This window comes from Pistacia vera, unplaced genomic scaffold (genome assembly GCF_008641045.1).
Source record: "Pistacia vera cultivar Batoury unplaced genomic scaffold, PisVer_v2 Contig333, whole genome shotgun sequence".
NCBI classification, from domain to species: Eukaryota; Viridiplantae; Streptophyta; class Magnoliopsida; order Sapindales; family Anacardiaceae; genus Pistacia; species Pistacia vera.
In genome coordinates this window covers 1,038,647-1,063,828 of record NW_022196150.1, presented here as the reverse complement: position 1 = coordinate 1,063,828, position 25,182 = coordinate 1,038,647, and the positions used below count along the sequence as shown (strand labels likewise).

Genomic DNA, 25,182 nt, shown 5'->3' with positions numbered 1-25,182 from the left:
TCTACAACCTATCTTGATGAACCAGAAGTGAGAAGGGCAGGGTGAATTCAAGTTTTTTTACGCCATCAATTCGATCTATTATACTAGTAGCCCCTTAGTTGCAAAGAAGAAGAGTGGGTTGTTGAAAAACTCTTTCAGAAGAAAAATTAGTGGGTTAGGGAATGGGAATGAATGGAGATTGTGAATGATTTTGATAGGAAAGAGGCAGACTATGAAATGACAAGAGAAGAGAAGTTAAGTTTGGAGAGAGAGAGAGAAGGCAAACAAAAGTCAAAAGGTGTTTTAGACGTCTGCTCACACGCAACGAAAGACAAAGACAAAGAATGCCAGGGTTTTTTTCTTTAAATTAAAAACGGGTACCCGCAGGCACCCGCGGGTGTACCTGGTTTACCTATTTACAAAACGGGTAAGGTCAGGTACGGGTCTTAAAAAACGGGTTTAATAATACAAACTCATACCCTATATAATTTACTCAAGTATAGGGTCAACCCGTGGGTCCCAACCTATTTTGCCAGGTCTAGGCCCATACCGCATCACCAAAGTGATAAGACCAAGGACTTATCATCTCAAAAGGATGAATGGTTCTGAAGTACCGCGAGCTTGGAATGTTGAACATCTCCAACCATATTATCAGTAATTCCGAACTCATCTGTCCTTCTAAAGATTTTACTTTTCTTAATCCCTATAAATAACAAGTGTATGATTCTGTTCTTTTGTAATCATTTTTACATATGTATAATTCTATTCGCATAGACTTGTACCAATGTTATTGTAAACAGTTAGAATGCGATCTCATGTGTAACATATATAGGGCACAAAAATTATAAGTACTCATGAAAAGATTAAAGAAAGCCATGTCTTTATTTATTAATAAAAAAGGAAAGTACATAAGCAAGCAGGGCAAAGACTACAATAGCAGATCACTGATCCTCGTCCCCAGCTCCTGGAGGGATGACCTCAGCATCCTTAGGTTGGTCACTGATAACCTGTTTAGGGCGGGCTCCTCTAGGACATACTCCGGATGCTCTTCTCCCAGGTTAAGTTCCTGAGTCGCTTCCTCATCCTCGGTATGCACCATGGCAACAAGGGAATCTCGGTACTCATTGGGGAGGTCAGACAGATCGATCCTTGGGTTCTTCGACCGAAGGGCGAAGATGGACTGAATCGTCCATTCTGCAGCCCTCCTCTTGAGCTCCAACTCATATGGTTGCATCTCCACAATCAGCGAGGTGACATGACCTTGAGTGAATTGGAGCTCGACACCGTTGCTTCTCAATGGTCTCCCACAGCTCAACCCTTTCCTGTTCTACTCGCAAGGCCCGCTTGAAGTTCTTTTGTAGCTCCTGCTCTTTCTCGCTAGCCTCCTTGGTGAGTCTGGCCACTGTCCTTTGGAGGTCTTTCACTTCCTCTCCATGCTTCTCTAGCTCGGCCTTCTGAAAGTCCACCGTGTGAAGAGCAACATTCCTTTCAGACAAATACTGGTTAGCCTGAACGGTGGATGAGTCTCTCTCTGCTTGTGCGACCTCTAATTCCCGTGTAAGCTGCACATTCTCTTCCTACAGCTTGACCAGTCCCTCAGTAGCCCCCAGCTAAACCTTCTGGACAGACAGGTGCATAGAGAGTAGGGCTTGCATAATGAAGAGAATAAAGAGTTAGTTCATTTTCTATGAAAAGCAAATATAAAAGTCCTCGCGGAGGATAGCTCGTTTACCTTGCTCTGGTACTGGAAGGACGTGGACATCAAGTCCATGGGATTGGAGGCCACGAATTGCTCGAATGCCTCTACGAGTCCACACTCCAGCAGAGTGAAAACTACTGACTGCAGATAGTAAGGAAGTTAGCCCATCGAGTCTAGCACGGGCATGCTCATGCCTGCAGCAGGTAGAGTCTCCTCTTGGGCTCCTTGCTCGACCTCTTCCCGGGACCTGGAACCTCCCTTTGCCTCATCTATAGACTCTCTAGGGAAATGGAGATATCGGTCGCACCCCTAGATGGCCCTCCCAAGTGGAACACTTGGTAAGGCTACGACCTCTCAAGCTAGACGCCCAGTCCCTCAATCTCAGACTCCGACTCTTCAGTTTGAAGTTGCTTCCACTTCTTGGACTTTTGGGCCATGGTCTTTTGCTTTAGGCAAGCAGCCGAAGGCTGGGAAGTGCCCACAGTTCGGACAAGAGCACCTGTCGGTGTCCCTTTGAGGGGGGACGGTTGGGAGCCGCTCCAATTGGCTCGGTGACCTCTAATCGGGGGAAGGAGAACTGTCTTGGGCATGGCATTTTGGGCACCTTGGGAGGCATGGTCGCTGCATACAAACATCGTTAGCAAAATAGTTCGCTGCATGAAGAATCAAAAGACAGGCTAAGGTTACGAAGCTTACTGGATGTGGTCTCTAAGGTCGCTTCGGAGTTGAAGAAACTATACTTTCGCAAATTTACGGTTGTCACGAGCAGTCTTGCGTCGCGACTCTCTTCGTGCAAAAAACCGAAGGAAGTGATTCTGTCTGGATCCTCATGGAGTGATAACCTGGTCATTTTGTTAACTGTGAAGAAACAGAGAGCTTATTAGCAAAGATCAAAAAGTAAGTTCGTGAACTCAAAAGAAATGAGAACCTACTCAGCTCTTGAAAGTGGCAAATGCCATCATATCGAAAGAAAAAGAACTTCATCTCGTACGCCCATACGTTGCTTGGGTAACTATGTATTCCCACTTCGATTGTAGGATGCTTGGAGAGGTAGAAGGAGTCTTTGTCCTTACTCTTCTTCAGGGTGTACGAGCAACCGAGCTCTAGCGAGATTAGCTCACCTAATCTGTTTTCGCTGCATGCGATATACATAGCCACGACTATCATATATGCATTTGGCGTGAGCTGTAGCAGTGCAATCCCGAAATGATCGAGGACAGACCTTACAAAAGGGTGGAAAGGGATCAACCCGTCACTCTTAAAAATATTCTCAGAGATCATAGCCATTCCTTCTAGCAGATTCTGAGCTTTGTATGACCTACGTTGGAAGACCTCTACGCTAATAGCGTATTAGTCTACCACCTTCTGAATCTCCTCGGCGGTAATCATTGAAAGAATCTCTTGAGGGGGAGCCGCGGGAGCATCCTACACAGGTAAGCTGGTTCCCTTCTTGGTCCTGGTCGTTGGGGAATCCATTCCTCTGCGGTCTGAAAAAAGTGACATGCAGGAATCACTCAGTGTCGTACACTATTTTATACGATGACGTGGAGGAAAAAGTAAAAGCTTCCTCCCTTAAACCCTAGAAAAACCCTAAAAAAATGTTTTAGAGCCACCATCAATGGCTCAAACCCAAGGAGAAGATTTCATCTCCGATCAACTACCGGCATACTGTCATCGCATAGCAACTATCTAAAACAAGAAAAAATAATAAAAGTGGCAGAGGAACCATCCTTACCTTTTGAAATGAGAAGATTAATCCTCCTGCTCCGAATATCAAGCGCGCACCAGTCTGAAAGAAAAAGAACCAAGGCTCACGAAAGTTTTTGCTCTCTTTGAAGAAGTGAATATTGTGACATTACTTGAAGTGAGCTTGGGGTTTTAGAGTAAAGGAAGTGGCGCTTTGGTTTCTCGAAGTTAAACAACGTTTGGGCGGAAAACGCATCTCATCGTTGATTGTGACCACGTGTCGCAAATCAGCGAATAAGAGTGATCGTCACACTTCGAGAAACCAAATCATCATTCTCTTCCATTGAAACACTTTAGCGATGAGTCGTTTCCCTCCTTCACATTAAATGCACCCACGTCCGCATTTAATGCTCTAATAGGGAATGTCGTTTTAGCATGGCTCACATTTAATGCACATAGTTGGCAGTTATTGCATACAGGACACGTCTGTTAGAGCAAAAGTTGTTCCATCAATGCATCAGCTGCAAAAGTGCAACAGATAACATCTGAAGAGGTCATTACATAAAACACTCTTTATTTTATGTCAGTCGCGAAGCAACGTGACTCTCCGACCTCGTCTTATGTCAGTCGCGAAGTGACGTGACTCTTCGATCTCATCCTATGTTAGTCACAAAGCGACGTGACTCTTCAACCTCATCTTATGTCAGTCGCTAAGCGATGTGACTCTTCAATCTCATCCCATGTCCGTTGCGAGGAGACATGACCCTTCGACCTCGATGTACATTAGTTGCGAAGCAACATGATCCTTTGCCTTCGGCAAAAATCTTGCTAAGTGTAATCAGGTAGTGAATCTTAGTTAAAACCAGAATCCTCGTTGTGACATTGAATAAGGTCTAAGAACAGGTCGCTGACTTTTAAAGTGAAGATCGATTCACGTCGCTTGCATGAGAATGTTTTCTTGACCTCTTTGCAACCAGGTCGGATCGACCAGTATCTCTTCAAACACATCAAATCAAGGCATAATTATATAGTTTCCAAGGTTCGGTTCTGAAACCTTAAAAACTAGGGGACTTCTGTTATGCCTAGAAAATGAGGGCTAACGCAGAACCTTGTCAACGTAAGCGGTCAGAGCTTAGGTGGATCCCGCAGCTGTTCAGATGTAGCCACGTCGTATACTGACGTGAGTAGCATGCTCCTGCTAGTGCAGTGGGTGTGCGCCAGAGTGACAAAAGGTTGGAGCTGCTTCACGTGTTTAATCCCTACGCACGTCGAGTAAATCACTCGAGCAGGTGAACAACGGGACACAAGGAAGGATTTATACGGCTATCTGACCCACTCACAGATTTAGTTATCATTACCTTAATTCATCCCACTATAAATAGAGGGCTCCTCTCCCGTTTGTGGGATTAGCTAATTTCTCTCTAGAACAACATACATACACACACTCTCTCTCTTGTAATCATTTGTAAATCAGCTTGCTGAATGCGACATAATCTTATATATTAATACAATACCAATGGACGTAGGATTCGCTTACATAAGCATCCAAACCACATTAAAACATTGTTCCCCATCTTTGACTCACTTCAATACCCCTATACACGTGTGTCTTCTGAGCCAGCTCAGCATTTCCCACGTGCGATTAGTTGGTGTCAAAATCAAGCATTAACACCAGCAAACATATATATATTTATATAACGACAGTGACATTGAGGTTTTTATATTTGGAGATTAGTTCTTATTTATATATATCAAGGCACAAAATTTTTATCTTTACTATTCACTCGGCTCTCCTCCTTTATCAAGAGTTAAGATGGGAAGAGAGCAAATCCAACCTCAGTCTCCTCTTCAACTCCTCTCCAGGAAGTTGATAAATCTGGCAATTCCAACGCCTCATGACCTTCACAATTGGAAAATATCAGCCCTTGATCAATTATATCCTTCACTTTATGTCCTCTTCATTTTCTTCTATCCTAATTTCAATGAAAAAAATTTCAATTAGCCGGCAAGAAGTTGGACAATTCACTATCCAAAATTTTAGCCCTCTTCTATTCTTTAGCAGGAAGATATATTAATGACAATATTTCAATAGATTGTAATGATAATGGGGTTGAATTTAAAGAAACCCTAGTAAATGGCAAGCTTTCTTCAGTGCTTGGGATAGATGTTGATTGCAGGCAGCTTAGCCAATTGATTACTCACCAATTTGAATCACCTACTAGTCCTTTATAATTAGCAATTCAATGTAACATTTTTTAGTGTGGTGGATTAGCTATCGGTTTGAGCATTTCACATAAGATAGTTCATGGATTTTTGTTCACTAAGTTTATTAATGCATGGGCTACTTCATGCCGATTAAGGCTCCATAAAGTTGATCACCCAAGCTTTGATTTACCTTCGCTTTTGCCCACAAGAGATGCGGTTCTTGAAATTAAGCATGTTCCATGATTTAATCTCAGATTGAAGACTGCATGGAGGACATTTGTTTTTGATGGTTTTGCGATATCTAATCTAAGGAAGATTACAAAGAAGGCTGCAAAGAATCACACAAATCTTCAAGGGTGCAATTGGTGATAGCAATTATTTGGAAAGCTCTCACGAGGGTTTCTCAAACTAAACATGGGCAATTGAGGCCTTCTATAATTTGTCATACAATGAACATGAGAGGAAGAACAATCCTTCCAATCTCAAATGATTGTTGTGGAAGCCTGTAATACCCCATATTTCTATGTATTTTTGGAATTTATTGGTTGTTTTTGGGGAAAAATTGTAAGAAATTGAAACTTATCAGGGGTGTTATGGTAAGGAAATAAGAACTAGGAGGACCAAAGGAAATTTGGCATCAAAGGGACACATTCAGGCCTCAGACCTGAGGCTTGAATGCCATGGAAGGAATTTTGTCTGCCTCGACAGGAAGCCCAAGTGTGGGGGGCCATATGTTAGCTTTTAAAGTATAAATTGGGGTCCAAGAGTAATAATGTAAAGTTTGTGGACTATTTGGTATAAGATACAAGTATAGGATGGCAGAACATATAAAAATTTTAAGGACTTATCTGATATTTGGCCAAATAGGGATGCATGCAAAGTTTGCCGGGGGTGCATGCAGAGAAATTGCCAGGCGTGATTTGTAAGTTATCAAAGCTTTTGTTCTATGATTTCGGGGGTTGAAATGTGACAGCCAAATTCTTGGGGGTGCAAAATGGCCAAGGGACTTTGGACCCAAGTAAAATTTTCCTGGGCACAATATAAACCCATTTTAGTTCATTTTATTACAACAAATGAAAGAAGAAGCAAATCTGAGTGGTTGAGAGGAGAGTGTCGAGAAGAAGATAATAAAAGGAGGAGGCGGAATTGAGTGATTTTGGTGGAAAAAGAGCAAGTTCATGCTTGCATTTTCCCTAACCTTCTGTATTTCATTTTCTTGTTCTTCTTATGGGTGATCCTAACTTCTTTTTGGCAAAATTTGGAAACAATAGGAGAGAGGAGCCAAAATTTGAACACTTGAGCTGGGAAGGAAGATTTTGATGAGTGGAATAGTATTAAATATGGGTGAGCGATTTTGGGTCACCCATATTGGAATACTATTTCTTAAAACTGGTTCCTACCTAGCAACCGATCGATTCCAATTCCAATTCCTAGCAATTGGAATAATGTTTCTGGTTCCTACCTAGGTACTTGGACCTCAGTTCTAGGTCAAGTTCCCTGGTGGGTTCTGGTTCCTTCAATGAGTAGAACTGGTACCTACCCGTATAGTATCGATTCCAACCACAATGAAATAGGAGCCGATCCTATGAGGGTCGGTTCGGATTCTTACCCGGAATTGGCGGTTCGAGTGCCTGCTGGTTTCAGGTAAACCTATTACCCATGCTTACCCCTAGTATTAAACTTGCATTAAAATCATGTTTTGGTTGGAATGATCATATGTATGTGCATAATCACTTGATTGTGATTTTATTTTAACTCGTGAGTTACGAATTTTAATAAATTGGAGATTATCTTTGCCATGCATGTGCTTAATTTTAATAAATATCTTTGATTGTGTTTGGAATGAGAGTATGGAATTATGGATTTATATATATTGGTTAATTTTGGCATGTGTTAGGGCCAAAAATCGTCCTTGGCCAAATAGGAAAATGGGCCCGACACTAAAGAAGAAGCCAAGCCCAATCCCGATATGACCCAACCGGATTAGGCCCATTCGGTACAAGATATAGCCAGCCCAAACCACATGGGCACTAGCCTCCTAATCCAGTCTATTTCCTAGGTCCATGGGCGAATCCAGAGCCCACGACCCCCTCAGATACTTTCCTACTCCCGATCAATCTCCCATTCAAGGTCACCTTCCTATCCTGATCAATTTCTGCTCGAAGTTACTCCTAATCAGAATACACTTCATGCGACACTGGTAAGACAGCTTACCACGGCCCTAATTTCTAGGGTTTGCATCAGAGTCATACTAGGACTCCTACTTCTACCAGGATTGGGAGACCAGACCGTCACTATATAAGCGAGGCCAGCCCTCTCACAAAGGAGACGACAATATACCTTCACACTGAAAGCTTGATTGAGAGCTTCAAATCACCGCGCTAGTCATAGTCCCCGACTAGACTTCCGGTAACCTTTTACTCCTAGCCTTCACTATATTAGCCTTTCAGCCTTGCTGACTTGAGCGTCGGAGTGTCTACGGCAAACACCACCTGGTGTTTCCGTTCGCTTCACGGTGGGTTCTCTACGTGTGCAGGTGCAGCAAATCGCTAGTGGCGTCAACCTCACAGGATCAGACCCCCTTCTGTACAGGTAGATTTTTACGTCTACAACATGCATGTGCTCAATTATGCATATACATAATATTGGTGAGTAGTTTTCAGTTATGAGAATTTGTAATGATGGAAATTGGTTATTGCTGTGGAAATTCAGTCGGTTATGGGAAGGGCTGGTGGGTTTTGAAATTGACTGGAGAAGTAGATAATAAATGGTAAGATTAGGGAATTAGATTGGTTGATGAATTGGAATGAAATTTTTTTGGTTTGATTTATTAAGTTAAGTTGAGTAAAATTCTGGATTTTCTTATTTATTAAACTCTTGATTGATTGTATGTTACGTGGAATGTTGGAAATAGGATTGTAAATCTGAAATTGGTGTAAATGTATTTTTATATGAGACTTATTGAATTGCATTTGAACGGGGATTGCTTTGGTATATTGCTTGTAAATGGTAAGAAAAGTTGAAAAGGGAAAAAGAATGAAAATTGTGGGCTGGAGCATTACACTGCCACGACGGAGATATTTTCCTACCGCGGCATTGTGCTCTGGGGTGAAAATGGGAAACTGTCATGTTTGAGAGTTATTTTTAGGGGTTGACTGGGACCGTGAGATATAGATATTTATTGGGTGCTCCATGAAATTTTCACATGGTTGATTACAAAGTGTTGTATATATATATGGTAATAAAGTTGAAAAGGGAAGAATGAAAAATTGTGGGCTGGAGCATTCCTGCCACGACGGAGATATTTTCCTACCGCGGCATTGTGCTCTGGGGTGAAAAGGGGGAAACTGTCATGTTGAGAGTTATTTTGGGGGGTTGACTACAAAGATTGAAAGTTTGGGACTGTGAAAAGAGATATTTTATGGGTGTTCAAGAAAATTCACATGGTTGTACAAGGTTATAATATTAATATAATATATATATCTATATATATATATTATATATAATATATATATATATATATATTTATACAATAATACTATACTTACGAAGAAATTTACAAAGATTTCATATAAAGTGATGGCAAAAAATGAATAGAAAAGTGAAACAAAAAGTCAAACTCATTAAATTTACTATTCCATTCATTTTTTGTCACATCATTTTATATTTAGATTTTTGTAAAATTCTTTGTAAGTTATTATTACTTATATATATGGCGGAGGCTTAGAGGAGGACTGGTGCTATATAAGTATGATCTCAATCCGAAAGATAAAACACATCCACATATGTTGCATCCCTATATCCAAACACATTAGAAAATATATATAATATATATATATATATAAATATATATATATTATATATAATATAAAATATATATATTAATAATATCATACATAAAATGATATTATTATATGGATCAATTCTTCAGAGGCATAAGCCAGAAATAACTCTGGCTAAATCATCTAAAGCCTTGTAAGAACTCCCACCCTCATTGATAGCATTTAAAGCTTTCTCACTTAGCTTCGTAAGTGAAATTCTTTCAGGTCGATTCTCACTTACTGACTCTTTCAAGATTTGAGCAAGATTCGTTGAGTCAGGAATCGTACTCAATCCCTCACAAACTCTAATAGCTACACCCAATTCATCCACAAGTTGTTTTGCGTTAAAGAAATGATCAGCTTGCATTGGCCATGCCAGCAATAAAACCTCTCCCAATAGACCCTCAAGAACAGAGCCCCATCCCAAATGAGTCAAGTATGATCCAACCGCTCGATGATTAAGTATCATTGCCTGTGGAGCCCATCCTCTTATCACAACTCCCCAGCCACACGATCTGCAAATCCAACCGGAACAATGCTCTGATCACCTTCTTTCCCTCCTTTCCGTGGATCTTTCACAACCCATATAAATTTGACTTCACTCTTCTCCAGTGCCTCACCTAAGCTTCCATTTGTAGCTTGTTCAATGTGATCTGACTTTCAAATCCCACATATTTTTAAAACTTTTGACCAAATAGAAAAAATACATTTTCTTAACTTAATTTTAAAATCTGAATACTCTTTATACATACATAAATATAGTTAACTAAAATGTCCCTATATGATAATAAACTTAAATTTAAATAATGCTAAAAGGAGACATTTATTTTATTTTATTTTAAATATTTTAAAACTAAATTCTCTTATTAATAATTAATGTATTTTGCGGTGGCCGAATTTTTTTTGGCAAGATTCGGTAACAATATTAATATCAAAATGATTATTTTTAAATGTTTTATCTATATTTTACAATTCATATATATGTATTCGATGATTCAATGTAAAAGATTGTTATTTGAAGGCCTCTAATGGGTAGCTAGCTGGTGAGTAAGTCAACATGAGGAAGAATTTGACCAAAGGTTGTTAATGTGGGATCATTAGAGCATGAGCATTTTTGCTTCCGGACTTTAATATCTTTCTCTCTTAATGTGAGTGATTGTAGGTAGAATAATGAAGGAATTGAAGCTCTAAATTTACAAGGAAAATTCATATCCACAAACACTAAAAATTGTTATCTACAAACACCTGTGGCATTCTTTGACCACTGAATATATATTTTCTCAATAAGATTAGTTGAAGCATCACTTCAAATGAATAGTTAATAATTAGTTTTTCAATATTAATACTTATATATGGGGTTTGGATTTTCGTATTTTAATTCAATAATAAGTTATGGGTTGAATTTGCTTTAAAAAGATTTGAAACGATAAAGATGTGATACAACACGAAACTGTTTCCAACATATATTTGTAAACAGAATTTATCCGAAAGGCTTCATAAACGATGAGATGATAAGAAGATATATTTAAGAATACAAGTTCAACTCCATGAGCTTGTGTAATTCGACTTCTAAAATACTAGCAATAGTCCTGATTCTTTCTACAACTATTGAATGGTCATTTTACTGCTATATGAATTATGCTAACAAGATTTTGCAACAAAATGGAAGGCTTTCTAGTGGATTTATTGATTTTTTATATTGAAAGGGAACTCGTTGAGAAATTTAACACAAAATCAACAACAATCGATGTACAAAATAAAATAAATTATTTTATTGTATTACTCAATTGGTTATATTAGATAGTTGCTGAGCTGTAAAGTAGTTAATTGGCTAGATTAGTTTTGATTAGTTGTCAAGAGTCCAAGTAGCTATTTACCTATAGTTCTTTGTATAAGTACTGCATTTACTTTACTTAGAATAATAAGAATACTACTTTACCAAAATTGTTTTTACTCTGTAAAACCTTGCATTACTTTGTTCATGGTATCAGAGCAATAGGTCCTTTACAAATCCATTGCTTTTCTACTTTTGTGATATACTCTTGCTTCTGGTCGTCATGGAACCTAATATAAGGAGCTCGAATTTTTGAAGTGAAAAAGCGATGGAATTTGATTCAGTAGGAAGTGGAGACAACATATGAAGCAGAGATCCTCTGTATCTGCAAAATTCTGATCATCCAGGAATGATTCTTGTTTCATCTCCACTAATGGATAAGAACTACTTATCTTGGAGTCGTTCGATGAAAATTACACTAGGAGCCAAAGTGAAGTTAGGGTTTATTAATGAAAATGTAAAATGCCTGATGAAAGTTCTCTAGAATTGAGCAATGGAGGAGGGTAGATTGCATGGTTACTTCTTGGATTTTGAACTCGATTTCACGAGAGATAGTTGAAGCTTTCCTGTATACAACCTCATCTAAAGATTTGTGGAAGGAATTGGAACAAAGGTTTGGTGAATATGTAATGGACCTTTGTTATATCAAATACAAAGGGATATCAGTTCAATAATCAAGGAAATATGTCGGTAGTACAATATTACACAAAGCTTAGGAAGTTATGGGATGAATTGACATGTTTAATGCCTGTACCACAGTGTAGTTGTGGAGCAAGTAAATCAGCGACAGAGATGACTTCTTTTAATCATTTGATGCAATTCCTTATGGGATTGAATGATAGTTATGATCATGTTCAAAATCAGATTTTGGTTATGGATCCCTTACTCACCATTAACAAGGCATATTCAATGATCTTGTGAGTTGAAAAGCAAAGACAGGTACATGTAGCATTAGCAGATAATCTTGAGAATAGTGCTATGTTTGTAAAAGCATAAGGTGTTAAGAAAGAAGCTATTGCCAAGATAGGATACAAGAGGAAGGATATGGTTAAAAAGTTAGAGAGGCATTGTGATTTCTACAATAATGATGGACATACGAAGGAGACTTGTTTCAAGCTTCATGGTTATCCAGATTGGTACAAAGATTTAAGGAACAAAAGGGAAAGACTCAACACAAGACTTATGCAAATATGACTTATACACCTCTGGAAGTTGAGAAAGAACTAGGTAATACTGGAATTAAGTGGGATACAACAATATTAAAATTAATCCAGCAAGAGTTGGCCAAGCTTATGAAAGGGAAAGCGTCAGTTGATGGCTCTACAATCGATTTTGCTCATTTTTCTGACTTTGCAGGTATTGGTCTAACACAAGCATTAAGTTTGATTGAATTGTTAGATTCAAGATCTTGGATTATGGATATAGGAGCCTCGAGTAATATGTGTAATGATCTTGCCTTGTTTAAAACCTATAATTCAATTCATAAACCCACACCTATATACTTACCAGATGGATCAATTAATTTTGTCCAACACATAGGAAAAGTCGTTTTGTAGCCAGCTTTAACACTTAATGAGTCTTTTGCGTATTCCAAATTTTAAGTTCAACTTACTTTCAGTAAATAAACTTTCAGATTCCGCACTCATCAAGTTTGTTTTTTATCCTACTCACTGTCTCTCATAGGACCTGCAAACTGAAGCAGTATAGGCAGTTGGCAAGTTAGTGGGAAGATTATACATTCTAGATAAATCCTCTTTGACAATAGAAACTATTAAAACATTTTTTCTTCACAGTTTGTATCTAGGTTTGAATTACTTGCTACAACACATACTTGTAACACTTTTTGTTTTGTCACTAATAATGTTCCAACATCGACTTTGTGGCATCAAAGATTAGGCCATCCATCACATGATATTCTTAATAAAATTTATGTTATCAAGCATTCTGATTTTGCTACTTTTATTTGTGATGTTTGTCTTGTGTCGAAACAACATCGATTACCTTTTTATCCTAGCACAACTCATTCTCACACAACTTTTGAATTGATTCATATCAACATTTGTGGACCCTATAAAGTAGCTACATTTACAGGTGCATATTATTTTTTTACTGTAGTTGATGATTTCAGTAAGGCTACTTGGACTTTTCTTTTAAATCATAAGAGTCAAGTAGTTCATATATTGACCACAATTTTTAGAATGATTAAAAATCAGTTCTCCTTGTCAGTTAAAAAAATCCGAACTGATAATGGAACTGAGTTTCTTAGCAAAGATTGTCATAGTCTTTTCCTTGTACATGGCATTTTACATCAAAGATTATGCACTTATACACCCCAGTAGAATGGATTAGTTGAAAGGAAACATAAACATTTGCTTCAAGTAGCTCGATCCCTTATGTTTCAATCAGCTCTACCTAAGTATTTTTTTGGGGGAAGTCATACTCACAGCTACATATATCATTAACAGGTTGTCCACTCCTGTTCTCAAATGGAAAATCCCCTATGAAATACTTTTCCGTAAACCTCTAGATTATTTTTTCCTCAGAACCTTTGGATATATATGTTTTGCTATCAACACACATCCACATAAAGATAAGTTTGCCCCCAAAGCTTATAAATGTGTTTTCCTAGGATATAACATTGGTCACGAAGCTTATAAAATGTTTGATATGATTTTCGAAAACTAAAAGTGTTGAACTCCATTTTGGTACATGATTGAGTTCCAACACCCAAAGACAATTTTAAGATTGAATTATACTATTTTTATTATTTGTTATTCATTGATTTGCTTTCAGATATTAGCATATTTTCTCAAGTTCTGATCGCTTGTTTCTGCCCTGCCTCGCAAGATAAAGTTTTCACTATGCTACTGTCCAAGAAGAAAATGTACCTTATTACTGGGAACATAAATTCCATTAGCCTGAAAATCTAGACTGATTGTTGAAGAACAAGCAAGCATGACACTAATAACAATGTGGTGAAAACATGTAAGAAAAATATCAGAATACTTTGCATGTTTCTCACACAGCAAATGCATCATTCTTAATCCAAATCAAGCTGGAAGTCCAATTCCCCTTTTCTAGTCGCCTAGCTTCATAATAGATTCATAAAGGTTCTGCATAATTTCCTTTGGATTGAGTTGACATCAGTTATAGTCGTCATTGATGCAAGGAATTCTTCGTTCTAGAAACATACATGAGACTTTCATCTCATACGGTTCCTCCTTATGTGCATAATGAGAATAATACAAGAAATAAAAAAAGATGAAATATTCTCCTTATTGAACGAAATAGAGACAACAACAGGAACAAAATATAATAGTAAAACAAATCAAACAGTAAACAAAGAAAATAACACGCGCGATTTACCCTGGTTCACCTAAAGTGGGCTACGTCTAGCTAAGTCAATATTATTGCAATATGCCTCACCTCTCTTGTTTATAATGAATGAATTGGTCTCACACCCACAATAAGAGAAAAGTATGTTTATATACTAGGTTTAAGAGACTAAACCTAGTTTTACAAGGATTCCTATTCCTAAGCCTAACCTAATAATGAATTAGTAACTTAAAAGAAATCCTACAGCGGTTATACATGGAAAAGCCCAAAACCGCCTATAAGCTCTGGGGTGTTGCCCCCGCGACCTCTACCTACTCACGGGGGAGTTAGCGGGGCACCCGCCCGCTGATCAGGTAGCGGGACCCCGAGTACGTCTCCGTTACCCATTAATGCTGAAGTAATCGACAAATCCAACATTCTCCCACTTGGGGAATACTTCACACAATGAAGGCCTACCTCATCAACACACCATGTAAACTTTGCTAAGCTCACAGCCTTGGTAAGAAAATCTGCAGCATTAACTAGTGTATTAACCTTCTCTAACAACACTCTCTAACAACACCAATTTTTCCTCCACCTTTTGCCTGATGAAATGGTATTGTATGTCAATGTGTTTTGATCGCGAATGAAAGACATGATTCTTAGCTAAGTAAATAGCCCCTTGATTGTCACACCCAATCTTCACAGCATCAAGCTTGAAACCAAGCTCTAAACTCAATCTTCGAAGCCACATAGCTTCCTTGCCAGCATGTGTCAATGCCATGTATTCTGCCTCAGTTGATGACAAAGCCACAGTACTTTGCCTTTTACTCATCCAACAAACAGCAGCACCAAATAAAGAGAATACATACCCACTTGTGGAACGCCTACTATCGAGATCACCTCCCCAATCTGCATGCACAAAACCTATCACATCTAGCTCATCCCCAGTCGCCATGCCTCCCTAACATAATGATAAATCCGAGGTCCCACGAAGATATCTAAGAACCCTCTTTACAGCACTCCAATGCTCCTTAACAGGATTTGACATAAAGTGACTCAAAACTCCCACTGCTTGTGCAATATCAGGTCGCGTGCACACCATGGCATACATCAAACTACCTACAGTACTCGCATATGGCACATGTGTCATTTCTTTAGCATCTTCCTCAGACTTAGGACACTGATCAGTAGACAATTTCACTGTTGAAGTCATATTCTTCAACACCTCCTCGGTGTACTCTCTCTGCCCTAACCACAATTTACAACTCTGATAATCTCTAGTAATTTGCATACCCAAAATAAAATTTGCAGCCCCAAGATCCTTCATGTCAAATTGTGCAGCCAACAAACCCTTCACAGAATTTATCAACTCCTTGCTATTCCCTATCAGCAACATATCATCTACATATAAGGTTAAAATAACAAAGACATTTTCTAACCTTTTTAGGTACACACAGTGATCCACGTTGCTGCAGCTAAAACCATGCTGAAGAACATAGGAGTCGAACTTTTGGTACCACATCCTTGGTGATTGTTTAAACCCATACAAAGGCTTCCTTAACCTACACACCAAGTCTTCCTTCCTTTTACATACAAACCCTTCAGGTTGCCTCATGTAAATTTCCTCCTCTAAATCTTCATGTAAGAATGCCGTCTTTACATCAAGTTGCTCAATTTCAAGATCATACGCAGCAGCAATAGATAGAACATACTTGATTGATGTTAACTTAGCCACATAAGAGAAAATCTACAATAATCAACACCCTCAATCTGCGAGAATGTAACGCCCCACTTGAGGTACGTAGTTATTGTTTCTTCTTTTGCTCTTATTTGAGTTGGTTTCTTGGTATTATTGTTTGGTTGACCTTTGTTTGAGTGGTGTGTTGAATACTTGCCCTGAAATTAGTTGAAATAGAAGAAGTTCAGTATTCCATGCTTCGCCGGGGCGAAGAAGAATCTTCGCCGCAGCGAAGAGGTGTTGAAGCCACAGGAAGCTGCTGGACAGTTTCGTCGCGGTGACAGAATGTAAAACCCCCCTCCAGTCAGGTATCCTCTGAATATCCCTCAAAGAGAATCCCGAGGATACATGTCTGGAGAACGAGTTGTATTTAGAAAAAATCTGTATAAGGATAATAATAATAATATCCAAAACATGCATATAAAATGTCACGCAGGATCCAAACTTATAATTTACAAACTTTAAGAAATTACACAATCAAAACATATTTATAGGGTGGAAGCTTCCAGAGGTATTTCACAAATATTTATCATTTACATTATTTATATCAAGATAAAAACATCTAGATGACAATAAATCATTTCCCCTCACGTGTAGTCCCGCTGTCTCTAGCATCCCTCGCTTCTAGTCTACCTGCAAAGCAATCAACAATGAAAGGGTGAGCGCTAATCGCTCAGTAAGGAATGATCTGTTTCATTCTAAATGTACTATTTGATCTTTATTTAAACATATTTGTTAACACACCACTTACCTTTTACATCTAGGTGTGCTTCCCTTTTCTTACTAATTCTTATGCTTNAACGTTTCCTCCATTGTATGTCTCATACTCACAAAACCATTCCTTGTGAGGTGTCATATGGAACGACGCACCAGTATCAACATACCAAACCGATTGGTCTGATCCAGCCATACATGCAGCAGCCACATACATATCACCATTTGATTCCCGTTTGTACGAAGTTTCAGCTTCCTTCCCCTTCACCGGTTTGTTTCTGCAGTCTTTCTTAAAATGCCCAAATTCCTGACATCTCCAGCATTTAATCTTACTTTTATCCTTGCTTTTAGATCTTCCTCGTGACTTTCCCCTGTCGCCAGACTTATTAGAATTCCTATCAAGGTTTCGTCCCCTAGTAGTTAAAGCATCCCTAGACGAACCCTCTGAACCTCTTCGCCGCATATCCTCTGCCAACAATGTAGAACATATAGATTCCCACGACATCTGTGTCAATCCTCCACCACCAATCGCAACAATCAGTTTTTCCCACGTATCAGGCATCGAGCATAACATTGTTACCACTTTCTCAGATTCTGTGAGTTGTACATCCACAGCCAGCAGTTGATTCACCAGAGTATTAAACTCATCCAGATGTGCAGCAACAGAATCCCCATCATGCATACGGAGATTGTAAAGCTTCTTGCGACGGAACAACACGTTCACCAAAGACTTACTCAGATACATATTTTCCAGTTTCTGCCATAAACCCTTAGCTGTATCCTGATCCATCACATTTGTTAGAACATAGTCCTCAAGACAGATGCGAATCAAACCTCTGGCTTTCCGATCCATCTTGTCCCATTCAGCAAGTGCGGCATGATCTGTCGCTGATAATTCTCCTTCAGCAGGATTAGACCCAAGCGTACTTGACACTCCAGTTCCAGACGTTTCACTCGTTGTAACAACGGCAGTCCCGACTGTCGGCCTATCATTCACAATTGCACCCCACAGATCCCTATCAACGAGTAGATCCTCCATCCACAGTTTCCAAAGCTCGAAGCGTTTGCCGTCGAACTTCTCAATCTCAACCTTTGATCCCGCCATCTCTAAATCACGATCTAATAGAACCTTGCTCTGATACCAATTGAACGAAATAGAGAAGCAACAGGAACAAAATAATAATAGTTAAACAAAACAAACAGTAAACAAAGAATGTAATACGCGCGATTTACCCTGGTTCACCCAATGTAGGCTACGTCCAGCTGAGTCAATATTATTGCAATATGCCTCACCTCTCTCGTTTACAATGAATGAATTGTTCTCACACCCATAACAAGAGAAAAGTATGTTTATATACTAGGTTTAAGAGATTAAACCTAGTTTTACAAGAATTCCTATTCCTAAGCCCAACCCAAAAAGGAATTAATAACTTAAAAGGAATCCTACTGCGGTTATACAGCGGGACCCCCGAGTGCGTCTCCGTTACCCATTAATGCTGAAGTAGTCGACAACTCCAACATAAATGAGGACACTAATGAAGCCATGGCAAATAAAGTGGAAATAAGTTATTCTTGTTGAGGCGTGATTTTGACAGCAACGACTATGCACGTGTAGAATGCTAAGAAGTTTTATGTGAGATGATTATGGAGAATGTTTGTGGTGTAGTAATGATACTTGTTTGTTAATACGTAAATAACAAATTGACAAGAGAAATTTTTAGAATACTTCAAATGCTATGAGCAAATCCTACGTTCACTGTGATTATATTTATGTTTTTCTTTTTTATCATTGCTAAAGAATACAAAGAGAATGATTTCTCAAGGTTACAAGACTTGAAGTGTTCTAAGAGAATGACAAGCCAGTCTCTTTCTAGTAGTGTGTATTTGCTATTTTTGTTGTAAAATAAGTGTGTTCAACCTCTGTTATGAGGAGTAGAGAATTGCCTATTTATACTCTTTTCAGTTCAATGTAATGAATGTTTTTATAAGTTACCCCAATTTGACGAAAATCTTCCTTCATTCTAATTCGTTGAGAGCTTTCATCCATATTCTTAAATTTAATGAAATTGCGGCATTTGTCTGCACAAAACATTCGTCTGAGTCGATTTAGGAATCAGACAGCTAATATAGTTTTGTCTTCAAGTGCTTGGTGAATCTTGGTCGGTGGAGATGCATGCTAAGATCTTATTAGTGGAGAAGTCTGTTGAGTCCTGATTGGTGGAGAAGTCTTTTGATTCTTGATTGGTGGAGATGATATCAGCACATCATTTTATGCATAACAATTCTCAGCACAAATAATGCGCACTTCTGAGAACTCAAAAGTAACAGAATAAAGATGCAAAAGAATATTGGAGCCACCTTTTCTTGCAGCTCAGGAAGTTGTTCATAGCCTGAACCCTCCCCTCCTTAAGAATCAGTCATCTCTTCACACTCAAACTCAACATGCTCTTTAATTTCTTCATCAGAGTCACTTAATTCTTCCTGTTCCATCACAATCCCAGGATTGGAATGATCACTGATATCATCAATGTTTCTAGTGCTTCGTAAATCCGACAAATGACCACTTAAAATGGCCCTGCCATAATTTTCGCCATAACGATAATGCATATAGTTAGTATGTTGAGTTTTTGTTCTGTGTCTAGAGTTTATAGCATTATTTGCTGACCACATAAGAATCTATGTAGTCATATCCCTGCTTCCTAAAGCTCTCTCCTTCGTGGATGAAGAACTTAGATGGATCTCCAAGTCCAGTTCGTTAGCTTTCTTATTAGATTTGCTTGCAGTTGAGGGTCTAGTCACTAAGTCACCATTTGCATTCTCACTTCTTTTCAGAAGTGGGTGGAAATCAAGGGCAGATGACGTTGTATTGGAGGACTCTTTGGTCTTCAAAGATTCATTGAAGCAACCAACACAACTGACTCGGCGGGGATTGTGGAAAAGACTCAGATTAAGTTGAGGCTGATTTGCTGAAAAGAAACTAAAAGAACTAGAAGCACTAGTGCAAGTGTTCAGAGGATAATATGGAAGACATCCATCTTCAGGAGCCTAGAACAATGAAGGATGCATCTGAAGATCTGACTGAGCACCTCTTTCGTCCTCAACAACATGAGATTCTTCTAGGTGTAGATTTCTGACAATTTCTTTCACTGAATTGTTTTTATCTCTTCTAGTTTTTGTCTTCAACCTAGTTGAATACTTTGCTTATTAAATGCGGAGTTCCCAACCTTACAAGATGAGATATAAGAGGAGTTGTACTTTTTTGTTCAGAACAGCCAACACCACAGCCAATGACAAAAACATTAGCAGATGATCCACGTTGGACACTTCTGAAAGTTGATTATGAGATTATACGAACAGGTGGTGGGAGATTAATAAGAGGAAAATCTGGTGAGTGTGCCTTGTTGAGTCTACGAGCCCTATATGGTGGTAAACGGACTTGAGACTTGGTCGTTTTTAATGAATGGTTTGGTTGCTGACTGGACCTGTCACGCCCCCTCTCGGGTAGACCTGAAAAAATGGGTGGGTGGGTTGGGCACAGCCTGGGCCTAGCAGGTATAGGACCAACCGATACGGGCTCAAAACAAGTTTGTTCTAAACGGCTTATGCAGGTATAGGTAGACCCACGAGTACCCGTTACTGTTTACTTAACAAGTCCCTAAATTTATTTCTTCTTCTCGTAACTTTTCTTTTTCTTCTCTCTTCTTCTTCTTCTCTCATTTTGTTTCCATTTTCTTTATTATCTCGTCGCCCATGGCTACAAGTGCCGCCATGAGAGCATCATTGCTGGCCAGATCTAGCCAGCACCTACCGTTTTGTTTGGTTTGATTTGAATTTTTGCTGGCTATTTGAGTTTGTGTGGACGAATTGAGATGGGATTGGGACGGAATGGTGACCTTTGATCGGCTTTGAAGAACATTGCACTATAGCCTTAATGGTTGACAGAATCTTGGCCACTTATGGCTTTGTGGCTTGCCTCACCGATGTTCCTGGCTGCTGCGTGGAGGTTATAAGGAAGATAAAAAAAATTTGGTGATTAAGGAAGATAATAAAAAAAATTATTTAGTGTGGAGAGTCGTGAAAGAAGTAATGGGGAGAAAATATGAGTTGATGATGATAAGAAAGATAGCAAAATTTGGATGGAGCTGTGGAGGAAGTGGTAGGGAGGAAGATAAATTTGGGTGTATCTGGGTTTGATGAATCCACGCATATGAAGACTTCGAATGTCAATGAATTCTAAAGCACTATCAGTGACCCAATCGGAAATTGCTAAATAAAAGTTATTTCATTTTTTATTTTAAATTCCCTGAAGTTTTTTATTAAAATTAATTTTTTCTAATTATGCGGATACTGATTACTGACAGCTATACTTGGTCCACCCATTTCAAAAACGGGTTAGGTCGGGCACGGGTCTAATTTTCACAAGTCCTTCAGAGTGGACTTGTACCCTATATATATTTGACGGGTACAGGTCCACCTGCAGGTATGGACCCATTTTGCCAGATCTACTCTCAAGTAACTCTATCCCATTAGATCCGAGTGTTCTGAGGGACTTAGGATTCCAAGAGGAGGGTGAGTATTTAGAAATATTTTGTAAGATTCCAATTTTAAAAACATAATTAAAAAGGAAATTAACATGAATTGCATAGAAATCCAAATCCTGAAATACAACCAAATGAGTTCTAAAAGCGTAAATACATAAAATTAAAGTTCTAAAACAAGGTTATATAGTATCAGACTACACTAAAGTTTTTTAAAACACGCTAATGATCATGCATCAATGCTGGTAGGTTTACGGATCGATTTACGCAGCAGAATTACAAAAATTACTTGATCCATAAACCTTGATTCCCCAAGATTAAACCTCGCAAAACAAGTCTGGAGTAGCGGGTCGACCCATACCTGAGTAAACAATATAGGGCACAGGTCCACTATTTTAGACTCGTTTTTTTGGACCCGTATCTGACCATACCCATTTTCTAAACGGGCAGACTGGGTATACCACCAGGTACCCGTAAAAATTTAAATTTTTTTAGCTATATCCCTAATTCCTAAAATTCCATTGTTCAACTCTCTTCGATTCAACACTCAATAATTCGACTCTTCTCCTCATTCTCTCCTCATCTAAAAAAGGTAGTATATGTTGATGACATGAACTTAATAGGAACTCCTGAAAAGGTCACAAAAGCTACTGAGTACTTAAAAAGAGAATTTGAAATGAAGGATCTCGGGAAAACAAAGTTTTGTCTCGGTTTGCAGATCGAGCATTGTTTAGATGGAATTTTGCTCCATCAATCAAATTATACTACAAAGATCTTTAAATGATTTAATATGGATAAATCTCACCCCTTAAGTACCCTAATGGTAGTTCGGTCTCTTGATCCTAAAAATGATCCATTTCGTCTTAAAGAAGACGACGAAAAGATACTTGGTCCTGAAGTACCATATCTAAATGCAATAGAAGCATTATTATATTTGGCACAATGTACGAGACTAGACATAACATTTGCAGTGAATCTGTTGGCAAGATTTAGCTCTGCACCAACTTGCTGACATTGGAATAGGATCAAACATGTCTTTCGTTACCTCAGTGGAACAAAAGACTTGGGATTATTTTATACAAGGAAGTCTGATAATGATCCTAAATTAGTTGGATGCAGATGCTAGCTACCTTTCTTATCCTCAAAGCCCGCTCGCAAACGGGATATGTTTTAACTTATAATGGTACTACAACATCAAGGCGCTCAACAAAACAAGCATTGGTTGCCACTTCCTCCAACCACTCCGAGATACTTACGCTTCACAAAGCCAGCCAAGAATGCGTATGGTTAAGATCTGTCATCCATCATATTAAAAGTACATGCAAATTGTCATGTACCTTAGATGCTCCCACAATTATAAATGAAGAACATGCGGCATGTATTGCTCAAGTCAGGGGAGGATATATTAAAGGAGACAGAACCAAGCACATTTCACCGAAGTTCTTTTACACACGCGAACTCACACACACGAACTCTAGCAAAATCGAGAGATTGATGTCAAACAAATACACTCCAATGATAATCTTGCAGATTTATTCGTTAAAGCCTTACTGACATCAACATTTTAAAAGTTAGTGTATAAGATCGGTATGCAGTGGCTCAATAAGTTACTAAACTAACTCTATCATTATGAGGGGGAGCATTGATCAAGAGAATCATCAATTAGGGGGAGTTTTTTTTAAGAACAGTTTATTGTACTGAACATATGTGCACTGTACTCTATTTTCCTTGATCAGGTTTTGTCATACTGGGTTTTCCTGACAAGGTGTTCAATGAGGCAATATGAAGCACATCCAACTTTATTGTGGAGTTGTATTTCTTTTCTTAGGTCTTTTCTCACTGGGTTTTTATTGAGTAAGGGTAAATATAATTATTTGTAAATGGTGGATGTCCAAGGGGGAATATTATAAAAAGGTGAACCACAAACCACCCCCCCCCCCCCCCCCCCCCCAAAAAAAAAAAAAAAAAACCATCCCTTTCATTCTTAAATTCCATGCAAGATTATCGCAAGCACCTCTCACTTCTCTCACTTTCATCCCTTTTACTTATTTTCTCCACTTTATCTTTCTTGAATTATTACTGAATAGCACCACTAAATTATAACAAGGATACAATAATTTAACATAAATCGTTGAGTTACAAAAGATGTTAATAAACTATGATATAAGAAATAATGAAATACGTTTTGCTAACTTGGTTAATACATAAGATGTCGGTGCGTGCAATAGTAAAAAAGAACTTCCCAAATTAGCGAAATCCCAGTTAAAGCAACCATAACCCCCTGTAGTATGATATATTAACCAAAACACCCCCTAAAGTTTCTAAAAAAACAAAAAGTCACCTACTGTTAATGAACTACTAGTGAACCGTTAAAATTTATACTGTTATGAGTTAGTAAATATTACTCAATTGCCATCTTATCATTTATTTTAACACCTCAAATTTAACAATAAAAGGATTCTTATTAGTTTAGAACCCTACAGTGATTTTTGTTAGTATATCATATCGATCTTAGGGTGATTAATTAAGCCATAAAATATTTAGGGTCCGTTATTTAATTCCTAGCTTGTGCTGTATTAGTTGCATGCAATAGTAATATATTATCATTTGCATAACTTTCTTGAATAATATTTATGGGTTACAGCTCTTGAATTCTGTCATTAATTTCTTTGCCCCACCCTCACCTTTCTCTGGAAAAGTTAGCAAGATTCAATCCACAAAGCCAAGTATTTGATCAGTGAGAAGAATTAATAGTTGCAGAAGTCTTTGGAGTAGGTGCAAATGCGGAAGAAATTGTTTTGAATTTGATAATAGGGTCTAGTAAAACCTACGAGAGATATATAATATATTGATAACTAGTTTAAACTTTCCAATGTACAAGTTGATCGTGTTAATGACTATTAGACTAAATATAATGTTGAGTTCAAACCCCTAAATTGGTTACATTTTTATAACCCGTTTATGGATGCGTGTTCTTGAAGTAGTCATTTTGACTTTGAACCGATATGTTTATAATTTTGTTTACTATGAAATCTATGTAACTAAAAATCCTGAATTGAAACTTTCTACACAAAAAATATGCTTTTAAACGAGGGTATTTGTGCTCAGACGGTTCGTGGCTCAAGATTTGCCTCCATGAAAAAAAAAAAATAGTAAAATACATGAATAAAACACCAAAATAGTGTTAAAATAAATAAATAAAAAGTGCCATTACCCAAACCAACTTCTCACAAATAAATTCAAATCAATCAAAACCATATTTAGGCAATCTGTAAGCATTGCACTATATATGGATGCGTGTTCTTGAAGTAGTTAGTTTGACATTGAACCGATATGTTTATCATTTTGTTTAGGGAGAATGACATTTTTCCACCCAAGGTTTCGCGAAACAACACTTTCGCACCTTTCAAGTTTCAAAATGACATTTTACCACCATCCGTTAGGTTCTATTATGTTTTTTTGTTAATATTTGACTGAAAATATGATAATACCCTTAAATATTTGACTTTGTAATTTTTTAATTAGCCAAAAAGTCAAATATTAAAAAGCCCCCCAAAAAAAAAAAAATAGTTAACCTCAACTAAAAAGTTTAGGACTAATGCTGTAAAATTATTTGAAATTAAATGACCTTACTATTTATTTATTTATAA

At 38.1% G+C, this 25,182-nt stretch overlaps 1 pseudogene; it reads right to left on the bottom strand.

Moving 5' to 3' along the window:
* Nucleotides 1-9,496: 9,496 nt before the first annotated feature.
* Nucleotides 9,497-10,064, bottom strand: LOC116137764 (annotated as a pseudogene).
* Nucleotides 10,065-25,182: the final 15,118 nt, after the last annotated feature.